Genomic DNA, 15,608 nt, shown 5'->3' on the forward strand with positions numbered 1-15,608 from the left:
CCTCTCCACTGTAGATAACTGAAAAGCCCTGCTCCCCACCGCTGGTGTCTCTGCTCGTTCCTGGTGGCCGTCGGTGATCCTGTTGGTAGCAGGGGAAGGTGCCATCACCTATCCCACTGGAAACAAACTCAGACACTAGGCCTTCTTGTGGCCCCTCTGACTGTAATGGAAACATATTAGGTCCGATCCATGAGGGGGTGGTACTAGTACAATCCCTGCTAAAATGACCAGTTCGGCCACACTTGAAGCAGCCAGAATCATCACCACTACCACTCCTGCACGCACCCTCGTGCATCCTAACACACTTGCCACAATTACTTCGGTCCTGATAATCCCTCGATATCGCGTCCGATGCATTGGGTCTCTTGCCTGAACCTGCGGCTACCTGAACCTCCTCCGACTTCCTCTTCCTAAGGTGCTCCAGATCGATCTCCCTCTCCCTGGTCCAAGCAATCATATCCTCCAGCGTCTTATAGTTGGACCTGCTCACAAACTCCATGATATCACTCCTCAACATCTCGTGATATCGGGCCTTCTTTATCTCCTCATCCGCGACATACTGTGGAACAAGAAGAGCCCTCTCCCTGAAATTAGCGGTGATCTTCACCACTGTCTCTATAGTCTGCCGTAAATCCTGAAACTCTCGTGCTAACTGTTGCACCTCAATCACTGGTGCAAAATCGGCCCTGAACCTGGTCAAGAAATCACTCCATGTCATCGCGTATAACGCGGCATCATCCCCAATGGTATGACCAACTTCCTCCCACCAATCCCATGCTCTATCCTTCAGAAGACAGGAGGCAAGTCGTGATGGGTTTTAGCCATAAGAACATCCTATGTGCTCATACAAACCCTAATGCTTGGATCTAGGTTTCTCTATTGTACATGCAATTTATCCAAGACTATAAACCCTAGATCTAGCATATGATAATCAATATAACATATAATTAGGTTTTAGATCATACCTTGATTGTTATGTAGCAATAACAATCTCAAATCCTTCTTGTATTGACTTTAGAAAGCTTAGAGTCACAAGTGTCACTCCTCTAATGGCTCACAAACACCAAGAGCAAGAGGATGAAGAAGAGAAGAGAAGGAGGCTCTCAAAAACGTGTGGAAACCCTAGAAGGAAGCTTGTCCACGTTTTTGAGGCATAAGGACTCTATATATAGTGAGGCTATTAGGGTTATCTAACAAGGAAACCCTAATTTGGATGCTTAAGCCCTAAGCAACCCATGGACTCCTTTCCTTAAGGGCCTTGGACGATTTCTAATGGGTTTCCCCATAGAATTCGTCCACTCCTTAATATAAGGCAATCCATAGCCCACTTGCAATTATCTTATAATTACAATTCCAGTCCCTTAAGTTTAATTAATCTCTTTTAGTCACAAAACTAATTACTAATTAATTCTTGACTAGTACTAATTAAACAATATGATTTCTCCTTTAATATATTATTCTCATAATATATTAATAAATCATATTTAATCCTTTCTCTCCATAATTCATCCTATCAAGTTGCTTTGGTGAAGGCAACCCAAAAGGACCATGCACCATCGGGTCAAGTACATACCAAAATAGTTATGGACTTAGACACTAATCCAACAGTCTCCCACTTGGATAAGTCTAATAACTATTATGCGTATGACTTCAGATCCTGATCTGCAATCGTAGCTTTCCAAAGCCGCTGTCAACTCTAATCCTATCAGATACACGTGTCCTTTAGATAAGGGATCATATATTTCTCCATTCTAGATATCGTATAAGACATGATTTCAAATCATTCTTTCTGTACTACTTCTCGAATTCCGATTTATGATGACTGACTAATTGAACAAATCAAATTAGCCCTAGCCCGGCCGAGCATTTACGTTTGTCATTACTAAATCATCGAGGGGCCCAAAGATATCGCTTTTATCCTACTTTGGATAAAAGGAACGGATAAACTTTGATTCAATGCTCGCTTGCACTCACTCACCAAATCACACACAACAATATGTTTTATGACACCAAGTTACTGGTGCATTTACATATTATCAATGTGCAACCGATTTGCAAGATACAAGTCACACATCTCGGTTTCAAGAATATAAGATGTTATCGTCTCACCAATCACTTGTGATACAATTCATGAAGTGATCCAAGTGAGCGTGGGTTTAATCCAATGCTCAAATCATATTCATAAGCACTCATGAATGTTGCAGCAAACATTTGCTTATGTCTAATGCTCTTTAGACAATCCACACACCAATTCACGACAGTCTTTATTCATACCTGCTTCCAACATATGAACGACTATGGCCCGTTCGAATAATTTGACTGTTCTAAACCAATTAAATTATTCAGGAAGTCAAAACATGCAAAGTGAAACACAAGAATAATACTAATTCCATATGGCCTCAAACCTTTGAGTATAATTAAAACCTTTTATTTATCACCACATCGATTACTCATTATTTGTTATTTCGGGTAATCAACTTCTTACTTGAATTATTACACTTGTCCCATGCTCTTATCATGCACACAATGTTTACTTATGGTTTCTTACTTTGTGAAATAGATCAAATGAACACATTTCCAATCATACTCATTTCACAACTCCAAATCCTTTTTCATAAGTGAAAGAATATCATATTCTTGCCACTTATAGAATATGTTAGATTCTAACATTTTATGCAATGATCCTTTTCGTAATTTCATAGCACAAAAAGTCACAAAGACTATTGCCAATGATATTACAAAGTCCTCTATCAGAGATTGTTACAATACAAATCCTTAGATATGATGTTTCTCACTCAAAGTACATTCCTTTGAACGTCCTTTGCATAAAAGTTTCTAATCTAGAAATAGATTTTCAATATTCAATTACCAATATGGACACGTTTCCATATTTTCCATATGACAACTCATTCTTAATAACATCTTATCTATTCATAATAATGTCGATATGGTCCATTCAATACTATACTTCCAACTACTCACAAGTGACCAATCCTCGGCGAACTTTGGATTGTCCTTTGATAGTTGTTTAATTATCTTAGTCAAAACCGATTCTTGTCCTTTTTCCCTCTAAATGCGCTAGACATTTGAAATTTTTTTTAGAATGGTCAAATATTATATCATTTGCAATCGATCCTATACCCAAAGTGTATGGACACGATGCACAATGTCTTACATGAAGATTTAATACTTTATCAATCTTCTGCCATAATATTTTACGTGCTACGTTCTCATAATTCAAAATATGAGGAGGAATGCCGTAATCATAATCGAAATTTAAGAACGCACTATGTATCCTTTGACTAAATTTATTAAAATTTCTCAATCTAAGCTTTAGATATTGAAACGAAGTACAATATTCTCCCCCTTAATTATAGAAAAACAACTTTATATCCTTACTACTTTGCAAAGTATAACCCTTGTTTTCTATAATTAATATTGCTAACTTGCAATACTGGCCTTAATAATCATACAATTATAACATTTATGCTCCCACTATCATGATGATTATTATAAACATAACACTTATGCTCCCACTAGCTTTGACATATATTCAGAAAACAGCTTAACTTACAGAAAAACAATACCTATTGAATTTCTTAAGTTCATGTTTCTAATACTTAATGCTGTGATAATCCTTTATCAAGGCTTCTTAATCTCATACACCTTTATCCAAGATAGCTCATATGTGTCTTAAACAATTAAGACTAATTGCCAAATCTCACAATTCGAATCATGGAGAGGGATACCGTAACCATAATCAAATTTGAGAATGCAATTTTACAATTGCTATCTTCTTAAAATCTCTCTTAGTGAAAGCATTTTCTCACAGTCATTTTCATGAAGGAAAAAATCTTATGACACTTAGATTTTAATGGTGTATGTGTTCCTATCCATGTGAATTTGTCAAAACCAAGGTTTACGACAAATTCAAACTCATATGGACCGAACTTTCTTAATCTTGATTTCTTGCCTTATGGTAGCACAGCTGCCCACCATGTCTTCCAACTAGTTAAGCAGCTCACCTTTTCCTATCAATGTACTTTTCATTGATCAAGGTGCCTGCCTTTTATGCGTTCAAATGAGAACTCATAGAACTCATATGTATAATTAACTTAATTAGAATGGCATAGAAACAAAATTGTGTCAACACGATAGGCTGTAAACCTCAACATGTGTGCTAGTGATGATCGATAAGGTTTATTTTGATTTGTTATTGAAACCTTTCAAGACCATTAAGACTCTCACTGACTCCTTGACATATAAGATTCTCTTGTCAATAAACATTTCTTGACAAACAAATATTCAAGAGTTAGTGTAGTTTTTATCAAAACACTTCATAAATTAGTCCTAGTTAGTCTTTGTCTTATCCATGACATCACAACTTTCCACGTTTGATGAATGTTATAAACCTTCTTAATACTTATCACTCAATGTCACAATCTTAACTCTAAGACTTGTTTTGGAACGAAGTATGATCGACTTCTTGATTTAACCATTTCTTCTTGATTTCTCTTCTTAGACATACAATTGTACTAAGACTTACTTAGAGGATCAATTGAGATATGGTTCTTAATCATTAAGATCTATCATAAAGTATAAAAGGTACTCTCCCTTCTTCATAGAATGGAGAAACTTTTATCTTTCTGCCTACTTGATTCTTCTTGTTCGTTCTACTACTGATTTAAACATTTCCAATCAATTCAGAATTACACTTAATCTTATAAGTATAATCATATTTACTAAACCTTTAGTAAATCATGACGAATATCTTGGTTACTCTTTAGGTGGACTTGATCAACACGCAACTTTGTGTACTTGATCTCCTAGTCCTTCACTTGACACTTTGTCAATGAATTAGTCTAATTTTCAAATATGAAATTTCTCATTCATCGTGCAACCAAGTTGCATGATTCCAAGTTTCTGTCCAATTGAAACTTGGGCGATGAGAAACTCTCCTTATTTGGTAAATTTTTTGACATTTCCATAATTAAGAGTCAAATCCATTATTGCTAATAATAGAAACATTCAAACAACAATTTTTCATATACGCCATTGGAAGGATAAATAAATAATATAAAGTCAAAATTTATTTTATTGCGGAAAAATTTTGTCCTTGCAATGCAATTCATTGAAAAACTATGCTAATAAATATTTCTTAGCAATCTAATTCTAACTCTAAGTAGTTGCTCAAGAATCTAATCTTCAAGTAATGCGATCGAAATCCATTTCTTCATGGTTAGATTCTGCTCACTTCTTCCCTTAAGCTTCCTCTCCTTTCTTCGATCCTACAAAACATCAATTGTAATCTTATCACATTATGTATTAAGAATCTAGAATAGGATCTTAAAAGAGTTAGTCAATGGATTTTACCTAAAGCAGAACCATACATTTTGACTCTCCCATCTCTTAGATCTCTTAGGTAAATAGGGCAACTTCGTCTCCAATGCCCCTTCTCTTGGCAATAAAAGCAAATTGACTCTTTTGGAACAGGACATGGAACTACTTCAGACATTGCCTTTCTCTTATGATCAAACTTTTCGATCATAACATGTCTTTCGTTGCCATTGTCTATATCCATAGAGGTCTTGAAGGCAGATTCACCAATCAACTTTGCTTTTCTATTGTGCCAAACCATTTCTGATTCAGCAGCAATAAGCATATAGGTGAGATCTATAAGGGTCACGTCGCAGTTCATCATATAGTACTCTCTTACGAACTCACTATACGAGTTAGGAAGTGACTGAGGAACCCAATCAACAGCCATCTCCTCACAGACAACGGATCCCAACATTCTTAACCTATCAATGTGTGATTTCATCCATAGGACGTGTGCACACACCGACTTTCCCTTTTCATGTTTACTTGCCAAAAGGGCTTGAGTGAGCTTGAACTTTTCAAGCCTTCGAACTTGTGGGTTAGGGAGAATAATTGGAGGAGGTGGAGGAAGTGAAGCATGATCTCTTGTTCCTCGATCGAATCGTGGAATATCATCTTCATGTGGAAAGCTTGTTCCACGGGATTTGGGAAGACCATAGTTGTCGTACTTTGACATCTACAAAACGGGAGAAAACAAATTCAAGTCAGTTGATTGATTGAGTCCTTAGTAAATCACCCGAATGAGATACTAAGGCTAGGACCCAACACAATACTAAGGTAAGTGAATGACGATTCACTAATTTCCACCACGAAAAACGAAAAAGAAATTTAAGTTTTTAAATCTATGAAAACTCCTAGATCCTTTGAGATTTATTGAACATTTCAATGGCATGTTTAAATCTCGATATGCCCCTCTTGTTTGTGACTGGGATGCCGAGGATCACAAAGCGGGTGTGAATAACCATGCAAACTTACATGGTGCCCTCACATGTTACAGTCACCTATTCGATGTGCCGGTAAACCACACACGCTCCACCGAACTATGACAAACATTGAGTCACCCTTTGCTACCTTTGCTTAGAACCATTTAGTGTGCCGGTAAACCACACACGCTCCACTAACATCTTCGCAAGGGCACAAAGTGTAATTTCATGGAATTGCATCAATTCACTTTTGATTAAGTAACTAAGATTGGAAATTTTGTGAAAGCATTTAGTTACTTTTATACTTTATTATACTTATAATGGAAGGTTTCTGTCCTTTCCTACCCGTTCGGCTAACGACCCTCCACTAGTCAAGAGTGCGGTGGGTAAGAGTGGATACCCATTCAATCGCCATTTTATAGGCAATTTCCTTAAACACCCCTTATAGACCGGCTTCGTGAATAAGGCCTACTAACGGTAAGACTGACTTTTACTCATACATATATATAATGTTAGAGTTTTAATGTTATATATAGTATAGGGTGTATTTTACACTTTTAAAATACTAGGTGGTCAAATTTAACGATTATACTTTTAATTCAATTAAATATAAACCAAAACTTTTATGGATTTATTAAACCTCTTTTAATTATACACTTTAATTAATTAATAAAACCATAAGGGTGTGATATGAACTTTTCAAAACACTACTAGGGTTTTAGAATTTAACATTCCTAGATTAAACTTTTAATCAAAATTTAAATTCCAAAACTTGAGGACAAGTTTTGAAACATTTCAAAAACTTAGGGTTTAGAATTTAAATATACATCAAAATTAAACTTTTAATCAAAATTTAAATTCCAAAACTTGAGGGCAAACTTTGAAACCTTTTCAAAACATTAGGGTTTCAACTATTTAGATTTCAAAACTAAACTTTTGAGTTTAAATTTAAACTATAAAACCTACAGGGGAAAATTGAAACTTTTCATAACACAAGGATCAAATAACAAATAATCTAAATTAACATTTAATCACATAATTATCCATATTTGATTTATTTAATGATTTCTTGCAAAACAATTTACCAATTTAATCAAAATAATTAATCAATTATCACATAATGAAATAAATATTTTATTAATTGATAAATATCTTTAATTAGATCAAGAATATACTCATACATATCATAAAATTGGATTTATATTGATCTAATATGATAAAGGAAAGTATCTCAAAGATAAACAGCAAGAAATCCCGAAAATAGCTCCATCTGACGCTCGAACTCGCCGAGTACCCCCATGGACTCGCCGAGTCCACAGTGGGACTCGCCGAGTCCATCATGCAGAACCACAAAAAATGAATTTTTTCAACATACAAGGCATCAATACAATAGAAACCAATCAAGGCTCTGATACCACTGATGGGTTTTAGCCATAAGAACATCCTATGTGCTCATACAAACCCTAATGCTTAGATCTAGGTTTCTCTATTGTACATGCAATTAATCCAAGACTATAAACCCTAGATCTAGCATATGATAATCAATATAACATATAATTAGGGTTTAGATCATACCTTGATTGTTATGTAGCAATAACAATATCAAATCCTTCTTGTATTGACTTTAGAAAGCTTAGAGTCACTTGTGTCACTCCTTTAATGGCTCACAAACACCAAGAGCAAGAGGATGAAGAAGAGAAGAGAAGGAGGCTCTCAAAAACGTGTGGAAACCCTAGAAGGAAGCTTGTCCACGTTTTGAGGCATAAGGACTCTATATATAGTGAGGCTATTAGGGTTATCTAACAAGGAAACCCTAATTTGGATGCTTAAACCCTAAGCAACCCATGGACTCCTTTCCTTAAGGGCCTTGGACGATTTCTAATGGGTTTCCCCATAGAATTCGTCCACTCCTTAATATAAGACAATCCATAGCCCAATTGCAATTATCTTATAATTACAATTTCAGTCCCTTAAGTTTAATTAATCTCTTTTAGTCACAAAACTAATTACTAATTAATTCTTGACTAATATTAATTAAACAATATGATTTCTCCTTTAATATATTATTCTCATAATATATTAATAAATCATATTTAATCCTTTGTCTCCATAATTCATCCTATCAAGTTGCTTTGGTGAAGGCAACCCAAAAGGACCATGCACCATCGGGTCAAGTACATACCAAAATAGTTATGGACTTAGACACTAATCCAACAAGTCGGACCTTGTCCCCCTCGGGACACCTGCTCATACAGAAAGCATTGGCGACATCAACCAACCACCTGCTGCTAGCAATGGGGTCCCTAGCCCCATGGTAATCCGGAGCTCCACAAGCCCTAAACTCTTGGAATGTCAGTGTACGCGCCCCCATCATGGCTACCATCTCAGTGCGGAAGGCTCCCAGCCTCTCATCCAAAATTTCTAGTATTCCCTCCTTGACCGTACCAAAGATCACAAGAGTCCGGTCTAGAATACTACGAGTAATCTCAACTGATGTAAACTCCCTCATCTGCTCCCCAAGCTGATCGGCTCCTGAACCCGAGCCTGATCCCTCACTTGCGCCTGATTCGCCCACTGGCCTACCTCGTAGCGTCACCATGCTGAAAACATGCCATAACAACCACCATAATACACATCACTACTAAGGGATCTCACACATTCACTACAAGCTCCCTGGTCTTATCTCAGCCCTTCTTGAATCAAGTACAGATCCTCTGCTTTCAGTAGTATGGGCCCCTACTATCTTCCACATCTATCTGTACTTTCCTTAAGAATTGCCTCGACTACACCAAGTCCCTTTCACTGCTACTAACACTGCTCCCAGTACTACTCTCATCCTAGGCTTGCCCTAGGGTAACCTCCAACCCGCACCCAATCCTTAGCTACTAAAGGTATCTTTCTAATGCCAATTATCCACTACCTGAATACCATCATATGTGACGAGGCTCAGATAAACCTTCGAGTAAAGGATTCCTCCCTACAACAGTTGGACTCAGACAAGAGCTGCGCAATAGGCCCAAATCCAGCAATCTGAGATTATCCAACCCTATTTACATGTGACTTGACGCATTCACCTAATGGCTAACTCCCATCACTCAGAGTCCCACAAAGCACAAAGAAAGTAGCGTTCAGACAAAAAGGGAAATCTAACCAGAACATAATTAATCAATTCTATCCACACAACAAGAATCTTCACAAGCATGCGATCCTAAGCTCATATAATCAGGCATAACCTAAACAGGCTATCCTACCGTTGTCTAACCGATACTAGCATGCAATTCACAATCACATATAACAGGAATATAACGCATCCTCCTAGATCCTTAGCCCTACATCTACCATGCTGATCACATAATCATATCATAACATAAACATGTATGGGTAGTTTGGGAGAACTTACTTGAGCTCCGCTGATTGCATTCACCACACCCTTTTTCTCTTTTCAAACTCTTTTACTTTTCCCAAAACGCGTTTTTATAAAAATGATTTTCTTTTGAGAATTTTCATACCATGCCCTCAGTTTGAGTTCAGTCACACCCGAGAGTGTGCCCGGATCCCGCTAACCAAGGCTTCGTACCAACTTGTAACGACCCAAAAATTATGACAAAAGACTTCGTTTTTAATTTAATAATAAAACACAAGTGTCAACCATTCATTCAAAACATATCACATCAGAGTATCATGTCTAAAACATTATTTTCTTTTATCAGAGTAAACATCCCAGGCTGAAAGGCCTTTGGTATGTGTGCCATGCGATCACCCCGAGCTCTTCCCTCCACTACCGGAAGTACCTAAAACCAAAACTGAAAATTGTAAGCACGAAGCTTAGTGAGTTCCCAATCTACCACATACCACTTACATAACCACATACTGGACCCCGCCCTCCGCATCGAGACGTGCCCGACACCGGACTAGCTCTGGCATCGAGCCCAACTCGGTATACAGATTTGTTTCTCTTAGGCCTCACCTGCCTCTGGGCCTCGACCGCTAAACATATATAACATATAACATATATCATAACACGTAAGCTAAAAACACTCTACTGTATTCGAGTACTAAGGCCTCGCCTACCTTGGGCTCCGCCGCTGTCCTACTACTGGTGAGTTATGGAACCCCGTCCATGGTCCTGCTGATAGTGAGATACGGGCGCCCGACCATACTCACCTCTCTCCTATATTAGGCCTTGCTCCTGCTCTGCTACTCATAAGATACGGAACCCCGTCCGTACTCTGCAAGTGACGAGATACAGGACCTCGCCCACACTCACCTCCCTACCAGGCACATGCGAGTATCACACATACAACAAGTATAAACTATCATACAAACATTCCTCAGGCACCCGCCCGACATCAGACCTTGATCCAAAATCATATACTAGCATACAGTGCCTAGGGCTAACCCCCGAGTCTTCCTACTCATAAAATACATGGGCCGACATTGTGGCACTGATTTAATCCGTAAAGTCACTGACTTGGTGACTTTGCATGCCCCAAACAAGTTCAAAATCCAAAAATGATGTTCTACTTTCATGGAAATGGTCTTAACTCATGCATGAACCCATTAAGACCTCAAAGATGGCAACTTTACTGCTTAAGGGAACCTTTTAGCTCTGAGGATGGCAACCCTATGCTCACAAATGAGATTTCATCTCAAAGATCCATTCTTGGGACCAAAATAGCTCCAAAATCACACTACACAAGATCTAAGCATTCTTAAGTAAAGTTATGAACTTTATACCTCCAAATAATTCCAAATGATGATGCTATTCCAGATCTATAAGCTCCAACTTCCCAAGGTCCTCCTTGACAACTTCTTATTTCCTCTTCCAATCTTAAAACTACCAAGATGAGCTTCCCAAGGTCAAGATTTCACAAGAATGAAGGGATGAAGCATTCCAGGTTTTCTCTGAGGTTGGAGAGATTGATAAGGAGGCTAGGGTTTGAGCCATTATTTTCTTTATATAGTGGCTCACCCTAAAATTAGGGTTTCTAGGCACTAGACGTACGTCGGGCGTACTTCCTGTACGTTGGGCGTACGCCTAAGGCACCCGCGACCATTTCCATTTGTACACTGGGTGTACCCAGCTAAACACACGCATGCATGGGACTGACTTGCCAACTTTTCCATTAAGGGACCATAAATGTTAACAACTTGAAAATGCTGTAACTTTTACATCCTAAGTCCGTTTCCGACGAACTTTATATCCACGAAAAGGTGGTGAGGAGCCCTACGCTTCTAGCGACACACCTTGGCCCAAAACTTCTCGAATAAAACTCAGAACCCATGAAAGACCAAAACGCCCCTAGCCTTGGCCTCTGAAATCCATATATGAATACTTTCAGAACAGGGTGTTACATATTTATTGATGATTGCACTAAATTTGTATGGGTTTATTTCCTATCACAAAAATCTCAAGTCTTTGAAACTTTCTTACAGTTTCGAACAATGATAAAATCCCAATTTCAATATGATATCAAAAGCTTACAGACTGACTGGGTGGGGGGAGAGAATATCGAAATGTTTCTAAGTTCCTTCATCAGCTTGGTATTTTACATCGTATCTCTTGTCCTCATACTCAAGAACAAAATGGAGCTATCGAACGTCAAAATCGAGTCATTGTTGAAAAAGGTCTCACCCTTCTAGCTTAATCCTCACTTCCTCAAATTTTTTGGGAGTATGCTTTTATAACTGCTACCTATCTACATAATAGAACCATCATTCCTAGTCAAGATTTTGATTCACCATATCAATAATTATACCACAGGACACCCAATTATAATTTTTTAAAAACTTTTGGCTGTCTTTGTTATCCATATTTGAGACCATATAATCCTGATAAAATTGACTTTCGTTCCAAACCCTGTATCTTTCTTGGCTCTAGCACTTCTTATAAAGGTTATATATGCCTTCATCCACACACTTCTCATATATATATATATATATATATATATATATATATATATATATATATATGTATTTCACTTCGATGTCATATTTAATGGAGATTTCTTTCCTTATCAACATTTAAATAAACATCAAGACTAAAGTCATGATCCCAACACGATCCTTCACATACGGTTGTCATTGATAATCCAACCCAAATTCCTAATCCACCAAACTCAACTCCTTTTATTCATCCAACCAGTCCATCAAGCCCAACTATCACCCCTCGTCCATATATTACTCCATCTAGCCCATCAGTCTTTCCTTCTACAAACCCTCCGTCCCCTGCCACTCCGTTATCATAACACATCTCTTCTTCTAATACCTCCCAACCTATGCCAACTACATCCATTTTCCGAATAGCTGAAAATAGTCAACACCCGATGGTCACCCGTACACACACAAACTCTCTCAAACCCAAGTTATTCAATGTCGATCTTTCTCATGGCCCTACCTTTGAACGTCACCTTTTTTCTAAGGCAATTAGGCACAAATGTTGGCAAGATGCGATGCGAGCATACTATGAGGCTCTCATGAAAAATAACACCTAGTCACTCGTTACTTGTCCTATTAATGTCAATATTATTGGTTCTAAGTGGATATACAGGGTCAAGAAACGATCGGATTGTACAATTGACAGATACAAAGCGCGACTAGTTGCTAAAGGTTTCAGTCAAGAAGAAGGAGTAGACTATTTTGATACGTTCAGTCCTGTTATTAAACCGACAACAATTAGACTGGTGCTTTCGACTGCTCTATCTCAAGGCTGGTACATTCGACAATTGGACATTAATAACGCCTTTCTTAATGGCGATCTATCAGAAGTGGTGTATATGAAACAACCTAGGGGATTTGAAGATCCAAATCACCCTAATCATGTATGTCGGTTGAATAAAGTTGTTTATAGCCTTAAACAGGCACCATGAGCTTGGTTTACAAAGCTCAAAAATTATATAGTCTCACATGGTTTTCACGCTTGTCAAGCTAACACCTCACTATTTGTTCATATTACTCCTACTGTTACAATTTATGTTTTAGTCTATGTGGACGATTTGATTATCATAGGTACTAATATTCTTGAAGTTCAATTCTTTATTAATGAATTGAATCAGATATTCTCACTTAAGGACCTTCGAGACTTGCATTTTTTTCTTGGGTTACAAATTCACAAAAAGAAGTCTGGACTAACCTTGTCACAACAAGCATATGTCACATATATTCTCAACAGGAGTAATATGTCATTAGCCTCACCTATGTCTACACCTGCTGATCCGTACAGTCGACTACAAAAGGCTGGTGATCCGTTCTGTGATCCAAAGCTATACAGGCAAGTAGTGGTGTCACTTCAATATGCAACAGTCACTAGACTTGACATTACCTACTCAGTCAATCGTGTGTGTCATTTTATGCATTCACCAACAAATCAACATTGGCAAGCTTAAAACCACCAAGATGAGCTTCCCAAGGTTAAGATTTCACAAGAATGAAGGGATGAAGCGTTCTAGGGTTTCTCTGAGGTTAGGGAGGCTGATAAGGAGGCTAGGGTTTGAGCCATTATATTCTTTATATAGTGGCTCACCCTAAAATTAGGGTTTCTAGACACTGGACGTACGCTGGGCGTACATCCTGTACGTCGGGCGTACGCCTAAGGCACCCGCGAACATTTCCCTTTGTTCGCTGGGTGTAACCCAACCTTACGTTGGGCGTACCCAGCTAAACACACGCGTGCACTTCATGCATACATGGGACTGCCTTGCCAACTTTTCCATTAAGGAACCATAAATGTTAACAACTTCAAAATGCTATAACTTCTACATCCTAAGTCCGTTTTCGACGAACTTTATATCCACGAAAAGGTGGCGAGAAGCCCTATGCTTCTAGCGACACACCTTAGCAACAAAACTTCTCGAATAAAATTTAGAACCCATGAAAGACCAAAACGCCCCTAGCCTTGGCCTCTGAAATCCATAAATGAATACTTTCAGAACAGGGTGTTATATATTTATTGATGATTGCTTTTTGATTTAGTATTTCAGTCAAATAGTCATAGCAGATATGTAGGAGTTTTTCTCTCCACATTAGTTGTACTTCTCTATGTATTTAAACTCATGTACCTCTTGTATCAAATATACGATTGAAGATATACAATTTCATTTAACACCTGTGTTCTTTACACGTAACAAAATATATATCTTACAAATTTACTTAAGTTGTTTGATTTTCATTAAAGCACCAACTCTATTTATCTTCCCTATGGACTCTATTATGTTAATATATTCTAGTTTCACTTGAATCATCCAATATAACTATATAAGAAATCTTGTAAGTTTTTTTTTGCCACATAAATACCAAATCAAGAAAAAGTAGTATTAAAATATCTCCACTATAATAAACATCATATTAAAGTAGAAAAAAAAGTAGAAAAAAAACATGTGTAAATGAAAAAATACTATAAAATTATACAACACCTCCATGAACAAAGCTTGTAAAAAGGGGCGTCCCATGGATTTTGAAGCACCTCTATGAAAAATAAAAATAGGTCCCTAAATATAATTTTATATACAAGCAAAATTCATTAATACTATTATAAGAAGATAAACATTAAAAAATGATCAAAACAAAAGTACAATAATACAATATACAAATCTTAGATAGTAACATATATCATGATGCTCTCTTAGCATTATTGAAAATAAAGTTATTCAAGAACTCTTCATAATCAATATTATCTGATATATCATTTCCAATAGATGTCATTGTTATATATATATTAAAGTTATGAAAAATTTTAAAAGTACTTTGTTTTGATTGGTTGGAATTTCTTTTATGTTGTTTACCTTTAATAAGGCCTTAGATTTCTAACTCTCAATGAATAAGATGAACAAATCCCATCTTGGATACATACGCCCACCATATAATTCATGTTATAACCAACGATGGATCTTATAACTGGCTTTTACAGAACAATGTTAACCAATGTTGAAGCACAACAATTCCTACACTTATGTCCCAAATATATATTTCATGTTGAAGATTACAAAGATACTACCTCTTATCAAAACACACTCATGACTACGATCCATAAAGTGCTTTTGACACGGGTCATGCACAATACTTATTATCTTAATCCTGTACCTATGAAACTGGTCATAGCTCCTTGCATTTTCATGTCCTTCAAAATTAACCAATCCATTCATATTAGTCTTACCTCATAGGTGCTCCCACAACTATGAATGACTTTGGATATTTAGAACAACCATGTTATTCAAGGATTTAGCATCCTAATATAGAACACAACGACTATTAAATGACAAGACTATATATAATATATCAATCCATTTCAATATATGTTACTTGTACCAT

The sequence above is a fragment of the Lactuca serriola genome, chromosome 1 (assembly GCF_051521515.1).
Source record: "Lactuca serriola cultivar US96UC23 chromosome 1, Lser_US96UC23_V15, whole genome shotgun sequence".
NCBI classification, from domain to species: domain Eukaryota; kingdom Viridiplantae; phylum Streptophyta; class Magnoliopsida; order Asterales; family Asteraceae; genus Lactuca; species Lactuca serriola.